Genomic DNA, 19,367 nt, shown 5'->3' on the forward strand with positions numbered 1-19,367 from the left:
ATACTTTTCTTTATAAAAAGGAAGAGTATATTTATTACACACACACACTACTCAATACTATGCATCATTTTACAAATATACATAAGCTGTTGGAATTACTTTGTGACTTTGCACAACATTCCCACCCCTCCAGAAAGGGGAGGGGATCCAGTACCACCACTCCTGTGTATGCACATCATCATGCCCCCACATACAGTGGGTTGACCATAACCTGGAGTGAGGGTCTTGCCCACTGGCACCATCCCAGTGGCGGCCCACCCCATAATCTCAACAAGCATGTATAATGGGAAGACCTGCCATAGTGACACATAACCCTGACTGAGCATCTCATACCTACCATACAGTATACACCCTTGAATCACAATGGTGGGCAGTCTGGGTTGTTGTTCAACAAAAGCAATAGCAAGAATACATGTCTAACCATCCCTTAGAATGACAGGTACTTATCATCTCTGATAAACAGTTATAATGCAATGAAATTACAGCCCCTAAAAGCATCACAGTTATAATCACAGATTATGCATTTACAACCAGGCACCCTCGCAGGAATGCCTAGTAACATAACCCCACTTTGCTTAAGATTTCACAATTCACATGTGACTTCCAGTCCAAAAAAGAAACAACATCATGTAAATGCGCCACTGTGCAATTTCTCCCTTTCACCTCTAGGGGGCGTCACTTCAGTGACCATCCATGTTTAACCTTGCACACTTCAGTCCCAAGCCACAGCTCCCAGATACAGAACAAAAATTCCAGCATTGGAGTAGCTTTACAAACCATGGATAACCCTTGAGGTGTTCTTTCTTTTAAGTCCCCCAGAGACTGAGCGTAGGGACTTCCCATCTCGTGCTTGGTGGAGTCTCTGTGCTCCTGTAGCACCCTCTGCACCTTTCCCAACAAAGGGGGGTGACCTCCTCCTCCGGGGGCCACCTCGTGCCCAAAATACACAGCAGTCCCCATGCCTTGCAAGGCTTATGGGGCGCTTTGTGTGCAGAGCGTGCATATCAGAGCAGCGTCTCTCCTACTGCTCCGGGGAGAGCTGTGCTGTCTTGACCGGTGGCCACACGCCACAACCAACCTTCTTTGGGGGCCTGGTCCTACCCGGACCCCTTGCCTGCAAGTACGTTGGAAAGCACCTCGCAGGGAGCCCACCCCCGGCTGCCTTCGACGGCTCCCCGACTGGCCAGCTCCCTTGCGTGCTGCAGCGGGAGCCAGCACTGCTATTCTGGTCTGCCTGCTCCTCACAGGAAGACACATAGACTGCAGTTGTTCCGGCTGGTAGAGCACTACCCCCTCCTTCCCGCTGCTGCGGGGGAGTGCGGCGGCACTCCCCCCTCTTCTCTTAGCACACTGGGGAGTTGGGGATCCAGGGCCCCTCCCAGGGCAATCTTCACGGAGAGCGTGACGGCGCTCCCCGACTTCTTCTTGTTCTTCGGGGCCTGGAGTGGGGTTCCCGGGCCCCAAGGTATTCTTCGTGGGGATCACGACGGCACTCCCTGGCTTGTCCTCTCCCTCCAAGGGGGGAAGTGCGACGGCACCCCCCTCTTCCTCACCGCTGTCACCGGGGCTCGGAGTTGGGGATTCTGGGCCCTGAGATCTTCAGGTGGAGCTCAACGGCACTCCCTGGCTTAATCTTTAGCAGGGCCCGGAGTTGGGGGTCTAAGGCCCCAGAGATCTCTTCACGGGGGCCGTAACAACCCTCCCCGTCCTCCGGTGTCATCAGGGGCAAGGGTGGAATCCTGGCACCCCCCTTGGGGGCAATTTCACGGGAGTACAACTGCGCTCCCCAACTTTACTTCCTTCTAGGGCAGCTTCCGGGACCCGACCCACCCTGGGGGCACATCCAAGCCCGGCGGCAGAAACCCACGCTATTCGTCGGCGGTCGGTGTAGAGGTCAAAGGTCATCTACCTTCTGGAGGGCATATCTCAACCCCCACATGGCCGATTTCTACTATTTTAGCCTCTTCTTGCTCCTGGTGGCCAGCCCTACCTACCTGGAGCACTCCCTACCACCCTCCTGCTCTCCAGAAGGTGTAGCCTGCAATGAGCTATCTTCACTGGCTCCCTGCACCAGCCTTTCATCTGGCTCTCCTTCTGGGCCTCTCTTCTCCTTGCACAGAGGCCCGGGCTTCTGCTCACTGACCATGGACTCCCTCAAAGACACAGTCCAGGGTCCTGGGAAAGTCAGGGGTTTCCTCTTTCCAACTGCCCATGGTGCCAGGCTCCAGCACCAGTCTTCCTCAGCAAGACCACACCCCAGAAAGAGCTCCTCTTCCTCTGCAAGACCTTTTAAAATAATTTTGAGGGGGCTGCCAAAAAGGCCCTTCTGCCCTATCCTGCCGCTCATACAAATCAACTCTCTGCCCCTGCTCCCTCCTTCCAGCACAGACCTCTGGGATACTTCAAGATGGTGTCGTCCAGGGGTCTCATGCCACATGGTCTCTGAAAAGCCCTGTTCCCCCCTTGCTGCCTTCATGGTCTGGGCCGAAGCAGACCTGGTGCCTGGCACTGAGTGACAGCTGCTGATGGATAACCTGCTGCTTCACCCCCATCTCTCCCTCCTGGAGAGAAGACCTTCTCCCTTGGAATTCTTGCAGTGAAGGGCTAGGCCTCTGATGCTACAGCTTGGGGAGAAAGGTAATTAATCTAGCCTGGCAGGGTCACACCAACCCATGTTCTGGGTATGAGCTGAGTCAGAGGAATATGACATTTCTGGATGACCCATAAGCTGTACAGATATGGCTTTAGACTCAGCAGAATACTTCTTTTTACACAACATACAGTGTACTTTGGTGCATGTCTGGACTTTGTAGGCTCTAAGGAAGTGAAACTACCCCATGTGATCCGCATCTTCATAGGAGAGTAATGGAGTGTTCCTACAGTGAAAACAGTGAAGCACACTGATTTTCCCTTACATGCGTCGCCCCACATTATAAAGCCTATTCCATGTCACCACCCAACTCTGCATATTCCCTGCCACACTATTCTATCTGTACCTGCTCCTGGGCTGAGTACAACTAAAAATCTCCCCCGCATAGCCCTTACATGGGTGCACACATGTGTGTACACATGTCTACATGTAACCAGTCCAGTGCCCCTTGCCCTGGCTGCAGAGCAGCGGCCTTCTCTCACAAGGGGGACACCGGTGCAATCCACATGCAGTCTGTTTCTTCATGAGTTCACTGAGGGTGAGTCCCAGCTTGTGAGGCTCTCCCACAGTAAAAGCTCAAAAATTAGGTGTTCAAAAAGCGAAAAATCAGTGCGGCTCAGATTGTCAGAACCACCCTCTAACACCAAGACCTATTGATCTTTAGCTCTTTTAGCAAAATTAAATGTAGATGATATAATTACTTTCTTCCAGCCCTCTTCATCCATTGAGCTTCATATTTTTCCTCCACCTATTATAGCAAACAGCATGGGGCAATTGGTCAGCCCACTTCAGTAATTGGCTAACTTCCCTGTGAGTGACTTAATTTCCCCCTTTCACAAGCACACATGCACATAAAGTGTTTCCCTTCCGTGCCAGGGACTACCCTGCCAATGTGTGGTTTTTTAGAACAAAGAATATTTTTTAATTTTCCCAATTGTGTTTTAATATTCACAAGGGCCAAGGAACTTCCAATACAATGTCTTGGCAAAGCCAATAGACTTGGAGCCAAAGCCAGGCTAATTGGCTTTGCCAGTGCTTGTTGTAAATGTGCATTTTTGCAGCTTTCTAAAGACCCTTTTCTGCAAACAACTATTGAACAACAGACATTGGAATTTGTGCTTTCACAAATCAACTCAAATTAACTTGTTAGGTTAAAATATAGGGGTATCAATTCTTGCCTGCTCATCAAAATGGTAGACAATAGCATGTACTTTCCTTAAAAATAAAAAATAAATTATATATCTATATATATATATATATATATATATATATATATTCACTTAAAAGACCATAGGTTTCACACATGTTATAGTTAGGTGGATTTTTCACTCGTAAAAAACCAATGAAATTCCCCCGTTATAGTTAGTTCAGATAACTATAACTCGCGCGCCCGCAATCCACTGCTCATGACGTCACATATTACATCACTCATGACATGGTCAGTGGCATCACTCATGACATCACTGATGACATCATCCTTGTGATAGAGTGGCGGTCGCGCGAGTTATAGTTATCTGAACTGAGTGAAATATCCACCTAACTATAACATGTGTGAAACCTATGGTTTTTTCAGTGAATTTGCAGTGTTTTTTAAATGCTAATTTGTTTATGTAGTATTATTTTTTTATATATTTATTTTACAATAAACTACGTATTAAAATGATTTTTTTTTTTTGTTGGTTTTTCACCGTGCGCGCACAATGCGCGCACCCCCGCAATTTTTAATTTTTTTTTTATTTTTTTTTAAATGGCTGCCTTCGGGGCCTTCAGGGACCCCCTGACAAAGGCTAGGGGGTCAGGAACTCTCTACCCTGCCCCCTTTTCATGTTCGCCACCTTCCTTTTTCACTCTCGCTCTGAAAACAAACAAAATGGCGGCTGACACTTCCTGATTTCGACCGATTCGAACGTTGACTAACAGGTAACCACCAATCAGAATTACGCTCGCGCATGTTAGGGTGCTCGCACGGTGCGCGCATGGTGCACGCTCATAGATATTTATATGCTTTTAAATGCTATTTTCTCAGGAACTACTGAACAGATTGACACCAGACCTGCAAAAGGCACTTCCCTGACCTGAGGACTACCTCTCTGCCAAATTTCAAGTAATTCTGTTCAGCCGTTCGGGCTGTACCTTCGACTAAAGGTCCTAAGAAAAATGCATGGGGAAAACGCGTTTTGGGACCCCTTTTTTCTCAGCCCCCGCTTGACGAATCACCCCGAGACTTTCAGGGTAGGAGCTGAACGGAGCGCCCCATTAGTTTTGAAAATTTTGCGAGGGTTCGTCAACCGGCGCCAAAGTTATTCAAAATAGAATTTTCAGATTTCCTATGAAACTCGGTCCTAACTATAACTATCTACTGGCGACTGCCAGTAGATAATATATATATATATATATATATATATATATATATATATATATAATAGTAAATAGTAAGTAATGTATTCGACAGCTCACATGGTACCATCACAATTTAGAAAAATAAAAATGTTAATAAAAGCAGCATATCATAAAAGCAATAGAGTTACGATCTTGATTGAAAAGATGGAACATGGAGTATTTAACAGATTAAAATTCAATTGATTACAAAGCCGGGAAGAATTCATGTGAATTCCATAATGGGGAGTCAGCAGTTTTGTTGGAGCTAATACAGTCATTTTTACAGAAATCGGTTGAGGGGGCACAGCTCACAGCAATCATTGCACATTTGATTGCTAGATGGTAGATAACAGCCTAATCCTAATGTGCCAAGCATGAAGCAGATATCTCGTTGTTGTAAACACAAGCCATTTAGTTGTGTCGGATCCTAATGTGCGTAAGGCATCTCCGGATCATTTGAAGGACAAGAGACGGCATTTGGGAGTTATCCATCTTTTTCCGATGTGTGCCTAGTAGGGACAAATAAACATTAAATGTTAAATTGATTCTGAACTTAAGCTACACAAGGGGCACAGTGGGGGATACAGATGCATTTTTTCATTTACTTTTGGTAGCATTCAGTGGCAAGACCCCAACCCTGTTTTGTAAGTAAAGTGCACATGCATGAGAAGGTTCAATTTTATCCATAAAAATTTCAAACTGAAAACTATTTTTAAAATCTAGAAATCTATCAGTTAAAGTGCCTGGCACCGCATTGTTCAAACATGCGAGCTCAGTATAGTCCCAAAATCTGCTTTTTAGATGGGGAAGCACTTTATCAGTCATGGATTTTGGGTCCTCCCATAAGACCCCAAACCCCATTTAATACAACCAATGCTTAACCTCCTTAAACAAACCCAGTCGTCCAACTTGTTTTACAAGGGTAAATAGTTCATCTACAGCTTCCTTGACCAGAATCTGGATATTACTGGTTAACAGTCTTATCCAGAACACTAGGACCTTCAAACCTGCAAGGAGTGAGTTGGACTTCAGCCCTAGGTCTAAGCGCACCAGAAGTAGTGTCGTATTTAGTGGTAGATTTAGAATGGATCTTATAAATGTATTTTCCACCACTTCTGGTTGTTTCAGATGATCCATGCCCCACAGTTTGGTGCCATAAAGGGCTGCTCCCAGCCCTTTTGCCCGATGTATTTCAATTGCAGGGGAAATTGGGTGGAATATAGATCGATTAAGTTTCTTGAGTGTATAGGTGCTCTTTTCTATCTGGGAAAACCATGTCAGATTGCTGGTTAGCGTGACTCCCAGATAGTCAAAAACCTTAACCTGCTCCAAGATATTTGGACCCAGCCTCAAATTCCCTTTAAAAGATTTGTGTGGGTTAAACACTATAAACTTGGTTTTAGAACTGTTGATTTTAAGACCCGGGTCATTAAATGCTGTTACGAACCTATTTAAAACATTCTGAATACCCATTGGGGTGTTGGAGATAAGCAGCGTATCATCTGCGAAAAGAAGGGAGGGGACCAGTCTACCTGTTAGTTTCAGAGGATCACCCCCCCCCCCAATCATATAGGGCATTCATTGATGATCCCATTCATATATAAAGTAAACAAGGTTGGGGCCAGCACACAACCTTGTCGTACCCCTTTTACTATGCTAACACTCTTCGATAAATCTCCAGGGCTCCATCTGACTTGGGCATCGCTATCTTGATGCAATCGCACTATTAGTTGTAATAGGCCACTGGGTAACCCAATGACCCTAAGGGCAGCCATAGTTTAGCGCGATTGATGGAGTCAAATGCCAATTTGAGATCCAGAAACATAACATACAGATGTCCTTTTTAATCATAACTTCCTTCCATATAAGCAGGAGGAAGCGAAACACCTGAACCATAGTGCTTGTGGATGCCCTAAAACCAGCTTGCAAGTGGGACAAAATATTATTTATCTCCATCCAGGATTGCAAATGAGTCTGAATTATTTGCAGAAAACTTTCTGTGTGATACCTATAGGAGTAAGAGGCCTGTAAATGGAGGGATCCCCTTTTTACCTCTTTCTTAAAAATTGGGATTTTTTCGGTGCCTCTCTATGTCCTTGGGATATCCCCTCCTCGCAAAATAGCATTAAAAATTGAGTGCAATAAAGGCCCCCATATATTTGGCTCACAGCGGTAGAGATCTCCGGGTATTCTATCTATCCCTGGTGCTTTCCCAGGTTGCAGTGTACTAATTGTGGTTACAATCTCTTCCAGGGTAAAGCTGACTAGATCCCCTGCTACTGGTTCGAGAGAAACCATCCCATCCATGATGTAAATATTGTCGGACTCCCAGTCATCCCCAGTGTATAATTTCCAGAAGTGATCTTCCCAGACCTGTGGCTAGATGAAGAAGTCCTCCTCTTCGACCAGATTGACTGCCCCTTTAGTAAATAGATGTAATAATAAATGGCAATACTTCAATCTAAATGCCTCTTCTAGGGTACAACAATTCTCTTCCTTCCAGTTTCTTTTTGCCTCAGCCTCCAACTTGCCATAGGCTTTTCTTCTCTCTGTAATGTCTCCACTGATCCCTTTCTTTACTGCAGAGATTAACTCTGTTCTACCTTGTCTACAAGCTTTATTATACCAAGGCGCATTACTCCGCCTATTAATGTTGATTTGGCGCTTTCTGCAGAAGTGGCATTGTATACTCATTTATAAAGTGGAGAAACCTGTCATGATACTTGCATCATTAGTGAAAGATTCTACCAAGGCAGTAAGCATTTGAGCTATCTCTATATAAATATGAGCTAACATCTTCTCAACTGAGACTACTCTGGCCATTTGATCCTCTTGTTATTGTTTGTGGTGACCACAAGGACCGGCACAGGGCTAATATAGTTTGTCAGAATGGGAATACCAACTAACCCCATGGCAAGTGCATTGCGGTCACTGTCCTGTCTGTCTATGACAGACATGTCATACACATTGGACCATAGGTCTAGGTAAACCATTATATAGACCATCCTACTCTGCGTGTTCACCCTTTTAAAAGTGATGGATGCATTTAGGTCAGAGGGCATCCACCCATTACAAGCATGGACCCCATAAGTAAGTGTGAAAGACAGTACTTGTTGGCTGACCTTTGTACATCTTTTAATGAGGGGTAGCTACAATTTGTTATGCCTCTTGCCAACTGTTCCTTCTGGACAATATCCTGCACATAAGCCGTGGATTTGTAAGTAACGTTAAAATCCCCAACAACTATGAGATAGTGATCCCTCCTATAGTTCTCAAGAAAGTTGGATAGCGTTGAGATTGTGTTTGAGACCTTATGCTGGCTACTAAAATGATTACAGATATTAATTTGTCTTATTTTAAACTTCCCTTTGCAAATTCTAAATCAAGGCCCAAAATATCAGGCGAACCATTTTTGAGTCTATTTGTTTTACAAGCCTTACTTGTCTTGATCCAGATCAGTAAGCCACCAGCAGGTCTACCTGCAGGCGATGATCTGGCTGGAACGCTGTAAGTGGAATGCCCCACTCTATAAACTGTTTCAATTGCCCAAGTTTCCTGAACCTGGCAAATGTGGCATCCATCCACTAGCTTGCCCCACTTTGGGTCCCAGTTTGGATCTTAGCCCAGCGACATTCCATGAAAGGACTTTAACTTGTTGCTCGTCACTTGGCCTTTCCTGTATATGGTAGCCATCCAGTGCCTTAACTCTCTCTCTAAAGTTTTATCCAACCCATATAGGGCTGGCAGGGAGGCTGAACTATACCGCCAATTAATAAACAGGTTGTTACAAAGTGGACTAACCCTCTGAGGGCAACTGGATAAGTCTAGGTAAGGCATCGTCTCAATTTCGGCACTGCCCATCTCAAGTTAATCTGGATTATTTTATTCAGCAAGTGCTTGGAACCTATTACTAGTTGTTAGACTAAAATGCTCTCTGCCTGGCTGAGAGTCAGAGTTGGGCGGCCGCTAACTGGTGTGATTGCACGGATGTGCAAAGGATGTCATAGAAAAAACCAAGAGGCATGATGCCAATCACCTGAACAGAGCCCTGCCAGCGTATCTATTCCCCCATTTGATCGGCTTTTCCACAAGAGCTGGGCATCTGCAGTTTATCACCACACAGTCACCATGAGTAGATTTGCACAAAGGACGAACCCATCCCACTCTTCTAATGAATGGAATGTCATGGTAGCTGAGATTTGCAGAATCAGTGTTGCAAGATAGCCAGTGGCAGACTTTATTTTTCAATTGAGTAGTTGACTCATTACTGTTGTCAGAGAGACAAGGGGTTTTTGGTATATTGCCACATATGGGCAGCACTCTGGGGAGAGATCGAAGATTGCCTGACACCATTTCACTGTGTGTGGTGCAGGCTTCCTTGTCACTGTCCCTATCCCTTAACTCACTTCTGATACACCGTCCTGCTGTTGGTAGGACATCAGGCACCAATCGGCCAGTTTGGACAGAACCGTCCCCAAAAACCTTAAACTCTATTACAAACACTAGTTGGTAGGGAAAGCTGTACAACAGTGCTGTGGTGCTTACTTTTCTGAATGTTTGACCCATCTTACCCCTGGTCACCCCCAAAATTACTTTTTTCCATTTCTGTGGGCCTCACTTTGCCATCTCAAGTTCTAGTACTGATAATAGATTGTTGCACGGCTAGCACGGTGACCTCTAGTTTACAGAATTGGAGAAAGGTTATTGAACAATACACACTCAAATCTGGGCAACGTATTGTCCAAATCAAGGTTTAACCGTGTTTTGGGGTATGGGTCATAGTTACAAGCTTGGATTTGTTGGTAGGTTGAGGTAGATTTACAATGCCTCCCCGCTGATGTGTGTCCAAAGTTTTCTTTTTGGATCTGGTGCTTGTTTCTTGGGTTGGTACTACATGTTTCACTTTCAAATTATGAGTATGAGTAGATAACGGGGACTTAAATGCCATTTCAGCCCTTAATAAGTTGCCAGAAAAAAATATCCCCAGAGCCGTTGCATTAGTTAGTATCTGTGTGTACTGCAATAAGATCCCCTATATCCAACGATAGGCGCCGCTCAAGCAGAGAGATTTCATTGTCAATAACCTTGGTGGCATTTACCAGAATAGAGTAAAGAGTAGCACCTTGATAACTCTCGGAGTGCCTTCCCTTCCCCCATTAGTTTCCTTTAAACCATTTCATAACAAGATCCTAGAAGGTTAAGCAGTTAGTAATTGGTAAAGATGATAAAGTACACACTTACTAATTCCAGTAGTTAAGGAAAGTTGGAATCAAGAGGGGGGCCTGGACCAGCCTTGGTCAACCACAGAGGGGAGCAGACGGGCCAGCCCTTGGTCCGGGCTGAACCGGGCCCACCCACATGCATCCCATGCTGCGGGACATAGAAGATGCCTTTAAGGTGTCGGGAGGGCTGACCCCGACTCCCACACTGTCACAAGTGCTGGGGTACTGAGTCCCACCCCAGCTAGCCAAGGAGCAGAGGAGCAGGTAAGTTGCTGGCCTCTGACGGCCCGACGAAGTGCTAAAATATATATATATTATCACACACTTTCCGCAAAGAAAGAAATAGGTCGCACTCTGGCAGTAGTTTCCCACACTTCTGCTGGTTTTATTTTCAAGGTTTCAATGGTACTCCTGAGACAAAACAAACCAACCAGACCTTGTTCTCGGTGTAGACCGAAACGCGTTGGTTTGTTTTGTACATGATGAAGATCTTGTAGTTAAAACACAACATTCAGAATCACATTAGCATAACAGTTGATACCTGTGCTATGTTACAACTGGTATCCTACAATTTCATCAACAGTTTTCATTTTCTGTTTCTTTACAACTTTAGCTTTCTCTTCAATTTTTTTATTTTTTTCAAACTCACTTGAATCTTTGACATATTTCCGTTTTGGACACTCTAAACGTTTCTCATATATGGAATATTCACCTAAATCTGGGGTATAAAGTCTTTTTAAACAATTAGATTCTCTTACACAATTTACATCTGCATTAAACATTTTGTCATAAGAATCAATCAAATACAAACCAGACAATGTTTTTACTTGGGGTAATGCAACATATGCCATTCCCTCTTTGAACACTGTACTTCCAATATTCACCAAAGCACTGTCTACACTTGAACCTTGAGACTTATGAATAGTTACTGCATATGCTAAAGACAGAGGAAACTATTTTCTGCGAACATACGTCTTTTACAAGCAAAAAATGTACAACACAATGCCCAATCTGTCTTATCTCTGTAATCTGATCAAATTTTATTTTCAAAAATTCTATTCCATCTCTGTTCAGAAATTTTACTAAATCAACAACTTTTCCCATTGATCCATTTACTAAACCTTCTTCTATGTTAAAATTATGCCACAAAATTACTAATCAGTTTATACATACATCTAAAGTTTTTTCTAAGCCTGCAGTTTTAGATACAGGCTTTTCCAAAGAGTGCACTTTAGTCTGTAGTTTCTCTGAAAGAAGAATAGTCCCTCCCTGGTTTTCAAATTTATCAATAGCTTGAATTTGAACTATTTCTTGTTTTTCCAGTTTCAGAAGCTCTTGATTGAATGTAGAACACTCTTGCAGTGTCGACATTAGGCAAACTATAGCCTTCTTTTCTCCAATTTTCTTGTACATTACTTCAGCTGCTGTTTTTTCAGCTGTAAACAAGTTCCTTAGTAGCCGACTTTCTAAAGCTCGTTTACCATGTTCCGTCAAGACACCAATTCTTATATCTGTAAGAATATTTCCATAATCTTCGTCACTTGCTTGTCGCATATTCGTTATAAGTTTTTTATATTCAAAATGTAACCAAATGTTCACATTTCCAATACTTCCCAAAGATGTCCTAGTGTCTTCATGCACAAGTGTTTTAAAAACTGGTTGTCCTTTTACAGGAGTTAGTTGTAGGAGATCCCCAGATACAATTAAATGTTTCCCTCCAAACAGAACATTGTATTCTGTTTTCAAAACCTGTTGCATGCTCAAGTTTACAAACGCAAGCATTAAGTTTGAGACCATGCTCACCTCATCAATGATTAGAAGTTTCATTTTCTTCAGTACTCTTGACACTTTATAACAAGCTTCTCCAGACAGCTTCTGATATTCCAATTTATTAGCATGTTCAACTGGTAGCATAAGTGATCTATATAAAGTAATCCCTTTAATAGTGTGTGCTGCTAAGCCAGTTGGATCTGGCACAACACAAGATAAACGTGATTTTGTAGTTTTCTGTAGATAACTGGTCAAAACTTTAATTAAAAAACTTTTACCTATTCCAGCATGACCAAGGATGTACATAAGAATAGGTTTAAATGATGAACATTGGCATTCTTTTTTCATTCAACAAACCATGTTGTATCTGTTGTGTCACTTGTAGATATATTTCTTTTTGTTCAATATTTAGTTGTTCTTCTAAGTTTTCCAACATAATATTATCCTGCTGTGCTTGTTGCATTGCAATATCTACCTCATTCATGGTTAATGCTGCTTCATTTTCGATTTCTGGTTGTCCCAGTTGAACTTGACTCAGTGGACCAGAACTTTTACTATCTTGAAAACTGTCTTTAGCTATTTCAGCCGCAGTAGTGTTTTCTTTTTCAATCTCATCATTTAACATTTGAACATATGTAGGGAAAATTGTGCATTCAATGCTATCTTCAAATGCATTAAAAGAATTTTCGCAGCAGTTGAAATCTCCAAGTAATTCTGTTTCCCTACACCAAGGTTTGAACAGTTGCAGAAGTGCTAAATAGAAAAATTCTCTCTTATCTGGAGTTTCGCAACTGAGTTTTCTGTGGTTAATAAGATTTCTAGGGGTGGGCGGAATTTGCGAAAGTGACTTTCGCAAATTATCGCGAAAATGTTACAAATCTCCGCAAACACGCGGAAATATCGCGAAGATGCGGAAGTTTTTTTCCCGCCCGTTCGTGGTATTTTCTGCATGGTCGCGGCTCGCCAACTTACCCATGCGGTTGCTTGCGGGCGCGGCCATCTTGTTTTCACTCATCTCGCGGTGCATGATCGCGAGAAGAAAGACGTGATCGCGCGACCAATGAGATTACTGCGGGCGCGAAGTGTCGCGAGACAGCGCAAATGGCTACCAACAATCCAACCTCTTGTGGAGAACGCGACCGGATCGGGAAAACTTGTCGGCGAACTCAGGGATTCAGGTAAGGCGATCGCGCGCTCTTGAATGTATTATTGTACAGCGCGAGCAAAAAAGAAATTATCGCTAAGCTGCGGAATGTGGAAATTTTGACATTTTCGCGCTCTCCGCGGAACGGGAAAATGTCAAATTATCACAATTTCCGCAAGAGGAACGGAAATTTAGCCCAGGCCTAAAGATTTCCTTTGGCATGTTTTGCTAAACATCCGTCTCATCCAATTATGCATATTTTCCTTGTTCTATATTTTCTGTAACATTTCTTTTAAAGCTGTAATGTTGAAATATTTCATAGAGACATAGCTTTTCCAGACGTGGACTCCTTTTGGGATAGTATGTATCCAACATATTAGTTTTAAGATTTTCTGTACTTTCTGGTCCAATCAGTGATAAGGTATTCGATTTCTTCTAATGTTTTCAATACTCTGTTTCGTGTGCAGACAAGACCTAAACTTACCCAAATGATTCCTCTTGACTTTAAATATAAACTGCACAAGCATTCCGAACATTCATAAGATCCAAATATTTATCTAAACATTATTTCTGAAATGTACACTCCCATTTACATCTAGCACAATATACAGAACAAATATATAAACTTTATGCTTTTCAACGCAATTTTTCCAAATGCAATACCAATCAGCACAAATAATAGTCCAAACACTAATTATAATTACCAATTGTTTCCAGTGCTCTCTACTTCTGTTCACATCTTTTCAATAGGCCGAACAATGTATTAAAAACTTTGGGTTAAAAAAACATCCAATATGAATTTGTTAATGTGTGTTCATATCTTCCCAATGGGCCAAATGATGTATTCAAAACTTTGGCTTCAAAAATATCAAATATGAATTTGGTAATTCTTAAGGCAATCTGTGTTTAAATTACAAGTGGACATCATTGCAATCTGTCCATCCTTTATTACACTTTAAATACACAGTATATTGTCCAGATTTTGTAGTAGGTCCAGCATGGAAGATAATAGCCACAGTTGTAAAAGTTCTTCCAGAATGAGATATTTAACTTGCAACACAATTTTAATTGTGCTTTCCCGTTTTCTTCCAACGTTGTAGCATTAAAATGAGATATTTTCCATATCTTTCTATATGTAATGTAGATAACATCTCTGATTTACAATGTGAAGATTTAATATCATAATTTGCGAAAAGGTACTGATTTGCAGTCTGGTATCATTAAGTATATGAATCGTTCTGTGTCGATTTCAGTGCTGGAAGTTAATGAACACTGTTCACATTTATGATCCCATCCGTAACTTAGTCCAAATAAGTTTATAATCTGTATGCCTTCATCTTCTAATACTCCAAGGATAAGCATTAGAAATAGGGGTGGGCGGAATTTGCGTAATCGCGTTTCGCAAATCTCTGCGAAACGGTAAAAAATCTCCGCGAACAAGCAGAAATTCCGCGAACACGCGGAATTGCTTGTTCGCGATGCTTTTTTCCTGTTCGCAGTTGCTGTTTGCGTGCTCGGGGAGAAATATCTCGCGAACACGCATTTTGAGAACGCAAACAAGAAAAAATTTCGCGAAGTCGCGGAAAGCAGAATTTTGGGCAATTTCGCGTTCTCCGCGGAACGCGAAATTACCGAAATTCCGCAAATTCCGCGAGCGGAACGGAATTTACCGCCCAGGCCTAATTAGAAATTCTTGTGCATCTTGTTGTATATTAAGAGTAAAGGTCAAAGAACCAGTACATATCTCTAAAAGAATTTTTTTTCAGGATTTCCCATTATTTCATGATAAATGTGATTCTGTAGTTTTCTGTAGATAACTGGTCAAAACTTTAATCAAAACACTTTTACCTGTTCCAGCTTGACCACGGATGCACATAAGAATAGTTTAAATGATGAACATTGGCATTCTTTTTTGATGCAACAAACCATGTTGTATCTGTTGTGTCACTTGTAGATATATTTATTTTTGTTCAATATTTAGTTGTTCTTCTAAGTTTTCCAAAGTAAAATTATCCTGTTGTGCTTGTTGCATTGCAATATCTACCTCATTCATGGCTATTGCTGCTTCATTTTCGATTACTGGTTGTCCCAGTTGAACTTGACTCAGTGGACCAGAACTTTTACTATCTTGAGAACTGTCTTTAGCTATTTCAGCCGCAGTAGTGTTTTCTTTTTCAATCTCATCATTCAACATTTGAACATATGTAGGGAAAATTGTGCATTCAATGCATTCAATGCTATCTTCAAATGCATTAAAAGAATCTTCACTGCAGTAAATCTGTTTCCCTACACCAAGGTTTGAACAGTTGGAGAAGTGCTAAATAGAAAAATTCTCTCTTATCTGGAGTTTCGCAACAGAGTTTTTTCTTTTAAAGCTGAAATGTTGAAGTATTTCATAGAAACATAGACTTTCCAGATGTGGACTCCTTTTGGGCTAGTATGTATCCAACATATTAGTTTTAAGAATTTCTGTACTTTCGCATTCATTCAGTGATATGTATTCGATTTCTTCTAATGTTTTCAATACTCTGTTTCGTGTGCAGACAAGACCTAAACTTACCCAAATGATTCCACTTGACTTTAAATATAAACTGGAAGAGTACAAGCATTCCGAACATTCATAAGATCAAATTTCTCGGTGGGAAAGAATTTTCAAGCTGAAGCTGTACAATTTTTTGCTAAGGCTCTTCTCGTGAAATTTCTTCCCACATTTCTTTCATCTCTGTTTTTTCTGATTTTGTTATATAGGATGTAATATAGCATGCAGCGGCAATTGAATTATCTGCAACATATTGAATGCCCATGTTTGAATTCCACATTTTCAAAATAACTGGATTGTAGTCATTAACATACTTTGACTGTTCTGTTCTTTTTAAGTTGTATGTATTCTTGGGAGATTCCAGAGTTATTGTATGCCTATTGTATCACTAATCCCTCTGCCAGCATGTCTTAAACCTCTGTTTTCTCTTGTAACTTCACTTTTCAGCGACTACTGAGACTGTTTGGTCTACCAAGTGTAAAGCAGCAATCCTTCACATGTCACAGTTGTAAGTCTCACTATATTACTGGAACCATGCATGCATGTGTCTCTGCCTTTTGCTAGTGCCATCATACATTAAAAGAAACATACAAACAGATGTATACCTGTGTATTATAGGTATCGCATATTCCGATACATAGCATGTGTAAAAATACACGTAGAACTATAGACATACCTCAGCAAAGTCGGATTGCTAAGACGGACACTAGGGCAATGTATAATTGGCCGGTATGTACGTTGCAACCGTGTGCCGCTATTTTGTGGAGCATGGAAGCCGATTGGGACTTTCTCTGTGCCAGCTGCCTAGTGAGGGTCTAAGTGGTATTTTTCGACGCAGAAGGGCCTCTTTACCTTCCATTTACAAACGGGGGCAGAAGAAGCAGTGGGGGGGTCGAGGGGGGTCAAGAGACGTGTCATTCCCGGTCTCTTAATCTGCCGGCCCTGTAATGTACGCAGATTCAGCACAAGCAGGAAGCCTGACAATTACCTTCACTAATATTCATGTGTGCTTCACCAGTGTGAACAAACCCGTGCACAAAGTGTGCAGGCAACATTTCCATTTCTTTTTTATCTCCCAGAAGTTAATAAAACATATCTCTTGTAAAGCCCCCCCCCCCCGACCCCCCAGTATTTTCTGACAAGGCAAAATCTGCAAACGTGCACCATTTCTTTTACATTGGCCGGGCTGATTTTGGATCCCAATTGAACCCTGTACCTCAGTCACAAGACCATGCAGTCCTTTCAACATGACACACCTAAATATATACAGCGTACTTCAACTATACCTTCCCAAAGACTCATACCAAGTCCCAAAATCAATAATACCTTTGCCAGCATATGTTTAACCTCACTGTTGTTTTGCATCCTCACTACGGAAAGTGTTGGTCCTAACCAAATGTAAAGCAGAAACCCTTCACATGTCACAGTTGTATGCATCTATCTCTGACTTTTACAAGCAGCGTCAAACTTAAAGCAAATATACAAATAGATGTATACCTGTGTTTTAAAGGTATTGGATCTTACGATACATAACACATGTGAAAATACACATAGAAGCTTGACATACCTCAGCAAAATCAGACTGCTAAGATCGACACTCGGGCAATGTACAATGAGTCGGTATGTAAGTTGCAACTGTGTGCCGCTTTTTTTGGTCGAGCCTATAGGGGCAGCGTGCATGGGCTGCTCGCTGTGCGAGCCATGCAGTATTGAAGTATGGAGTGATAGCTCCGCCCACCCTCCGCCCATGTTTTTTAATTGGCTCATGTCATTGTATTTCGTAAATGCTGCCGTCTGATTGATTATGAGGCTTCTTAGACCCTCCTTATTATGGCCATGTCGTCATTTGTACCCTCCCATGGCTACTACCCCCTTTATTTCGAGTGTTACACAGTACGGTTTGTGATACTTAGACTGTGAGCACTACTTTGTCCGTGCCTTCTCGCCCTCTTCTCCCCTCTCTCCTCGCCCACACTCCCATTGTCTGTGCTTTCCCCCCTCCAGTTGCCCGTGATGCAATGCGATAGGTCTCGCGTAAATGCGAATCCTATTGCATTGCAAATGCTTGTTTTTATTTTGCTTTCACTACGTCCTGTAACTTTATTATGGCGCCTTTCTGTTGTGCACTCAGCACCCAAAGGTTGTTTATTAAGTCAAATTGACAACACCGCAAGCTCGACAATGGCGCCTGCCGCCCGCAGCCCCCTTCTGCCCCAGACGCCACGCTTCTCCGTGTGGCTCAAGTATGGCTCTCTCTATTCAGTTTTTACCACGTGATTACTTTTTTTATTTTTATACATGTGTTTACAATTATGGTAAGTTTGAAAATAAATAACCGATTGACAAGTGAGAAGCAGTGTAAGGGGTGGTGATTCCCTACCATATCAAGATGGCCACCACCTGTACTTGAAGCTCCATTTGTGTTCTTCTTTCATTTCCATGCCTTGCCTACCTTACTGCTCATGAACTGGTTCCGCTGGCAGGACCAAGTTGCACTTGTAAAATCTGCCCAGGCGGGTTAGAGAGGCGGGCCGGGTTCAGGCTGTCCAGCCGGTAGGAGCTGTGATTGGGGAGCATGGTGTGAGCGGCAAAGGTGAGGGCAGGGATAGTATGGGCAAGAAGGGAAGCCACACAGTGCCGGTGGGTGGCATAGGGGGCCATGTGGCGGCATAGGGTTAACACCTAGGGAGTGAGCAGTACAAAAGAAGTAAAGGTCATGTGGACCAATAAGAATAATAAAAGTAACACTATAGTCAAATAGTACAGGGAGCTTTTTGTGGTGTCCAATAAAAAACAATGTGGGTCTTACTGGAAGCAGCTTTTACTATTTAGGGCTCCATTTGTAACAAAAATAACTTATGTTTCTAGATTACTATCGTACATTTTGCTGATTTGTAGAGACAGCTTTGCATAACTTTGCAGTACTTCTTTATCGACATGGGAAGGAGGAAGGGATGAGTCAGCCCTGCAGGTTCAAACCTCAGCAGGTTTCTGCACAGGGCATACTAATCACGGAGCCATTCTACAAGCCGTTTATCACCACATGCATCATTTCAGAACACTTGCAAACAGCAATTTAAAAGTGAAAAGAAGCATAATTATTCAAAGTGCAAATAGTAAAACTACTGGGTGACTCCTTTAGCCAGTCCTGCCTGTCATATATAAATTGGATTTTCTGGAGAGCAATACTTCGGTTTGGGCATTACATTAAATTGAATTTCAATAATGAAGTTCATGAAACTGGAAAAGAACAATTCAAGCAAAATGTCCACCAGCTCAGTAGAAAAAGTGGCAAATGTAAAACTAACAACAGGAATGTTGGATACACCGCTTCAACGAAGAATATTGATTTCACAGACATCGTTAGACACATTGATCTTTGTAGCCCCAATCATATAACCTTAGCTTTCAGAAAGCAAAGCTCCATCCTGCTCTCAGTGAAGCAGATGACACATGCACAGCTCTGATGTTGAATTGGCTAAAGAAAATATTTCTCTTAATCGGAAATGTTCTACTTATATGGAAACCTTTTGGGGCACCTAGGCATACGCAACAGACATGGCAGGTCATATTCTTTATTACATACCATATATTCGACAATGGTCATATAATGGAACATTTAACCTCTAAGTTGCAAACCATAGTGAGCAAAAGGAGTATCAT

The sequence above is a fragment of the Triturus cristatus genome, chromosome 10 (assembly GCF_964204655.1).
Source record: "Triturus cristatus chromosome 10, aTriCri1.1, whole genome shotgun sequence".
Lineage (NCBI taxonomy): Eukaryota > Metazoa > Chordata > Amphibia > Caudata > Salamandridae > Triturus > Triturus cristatus.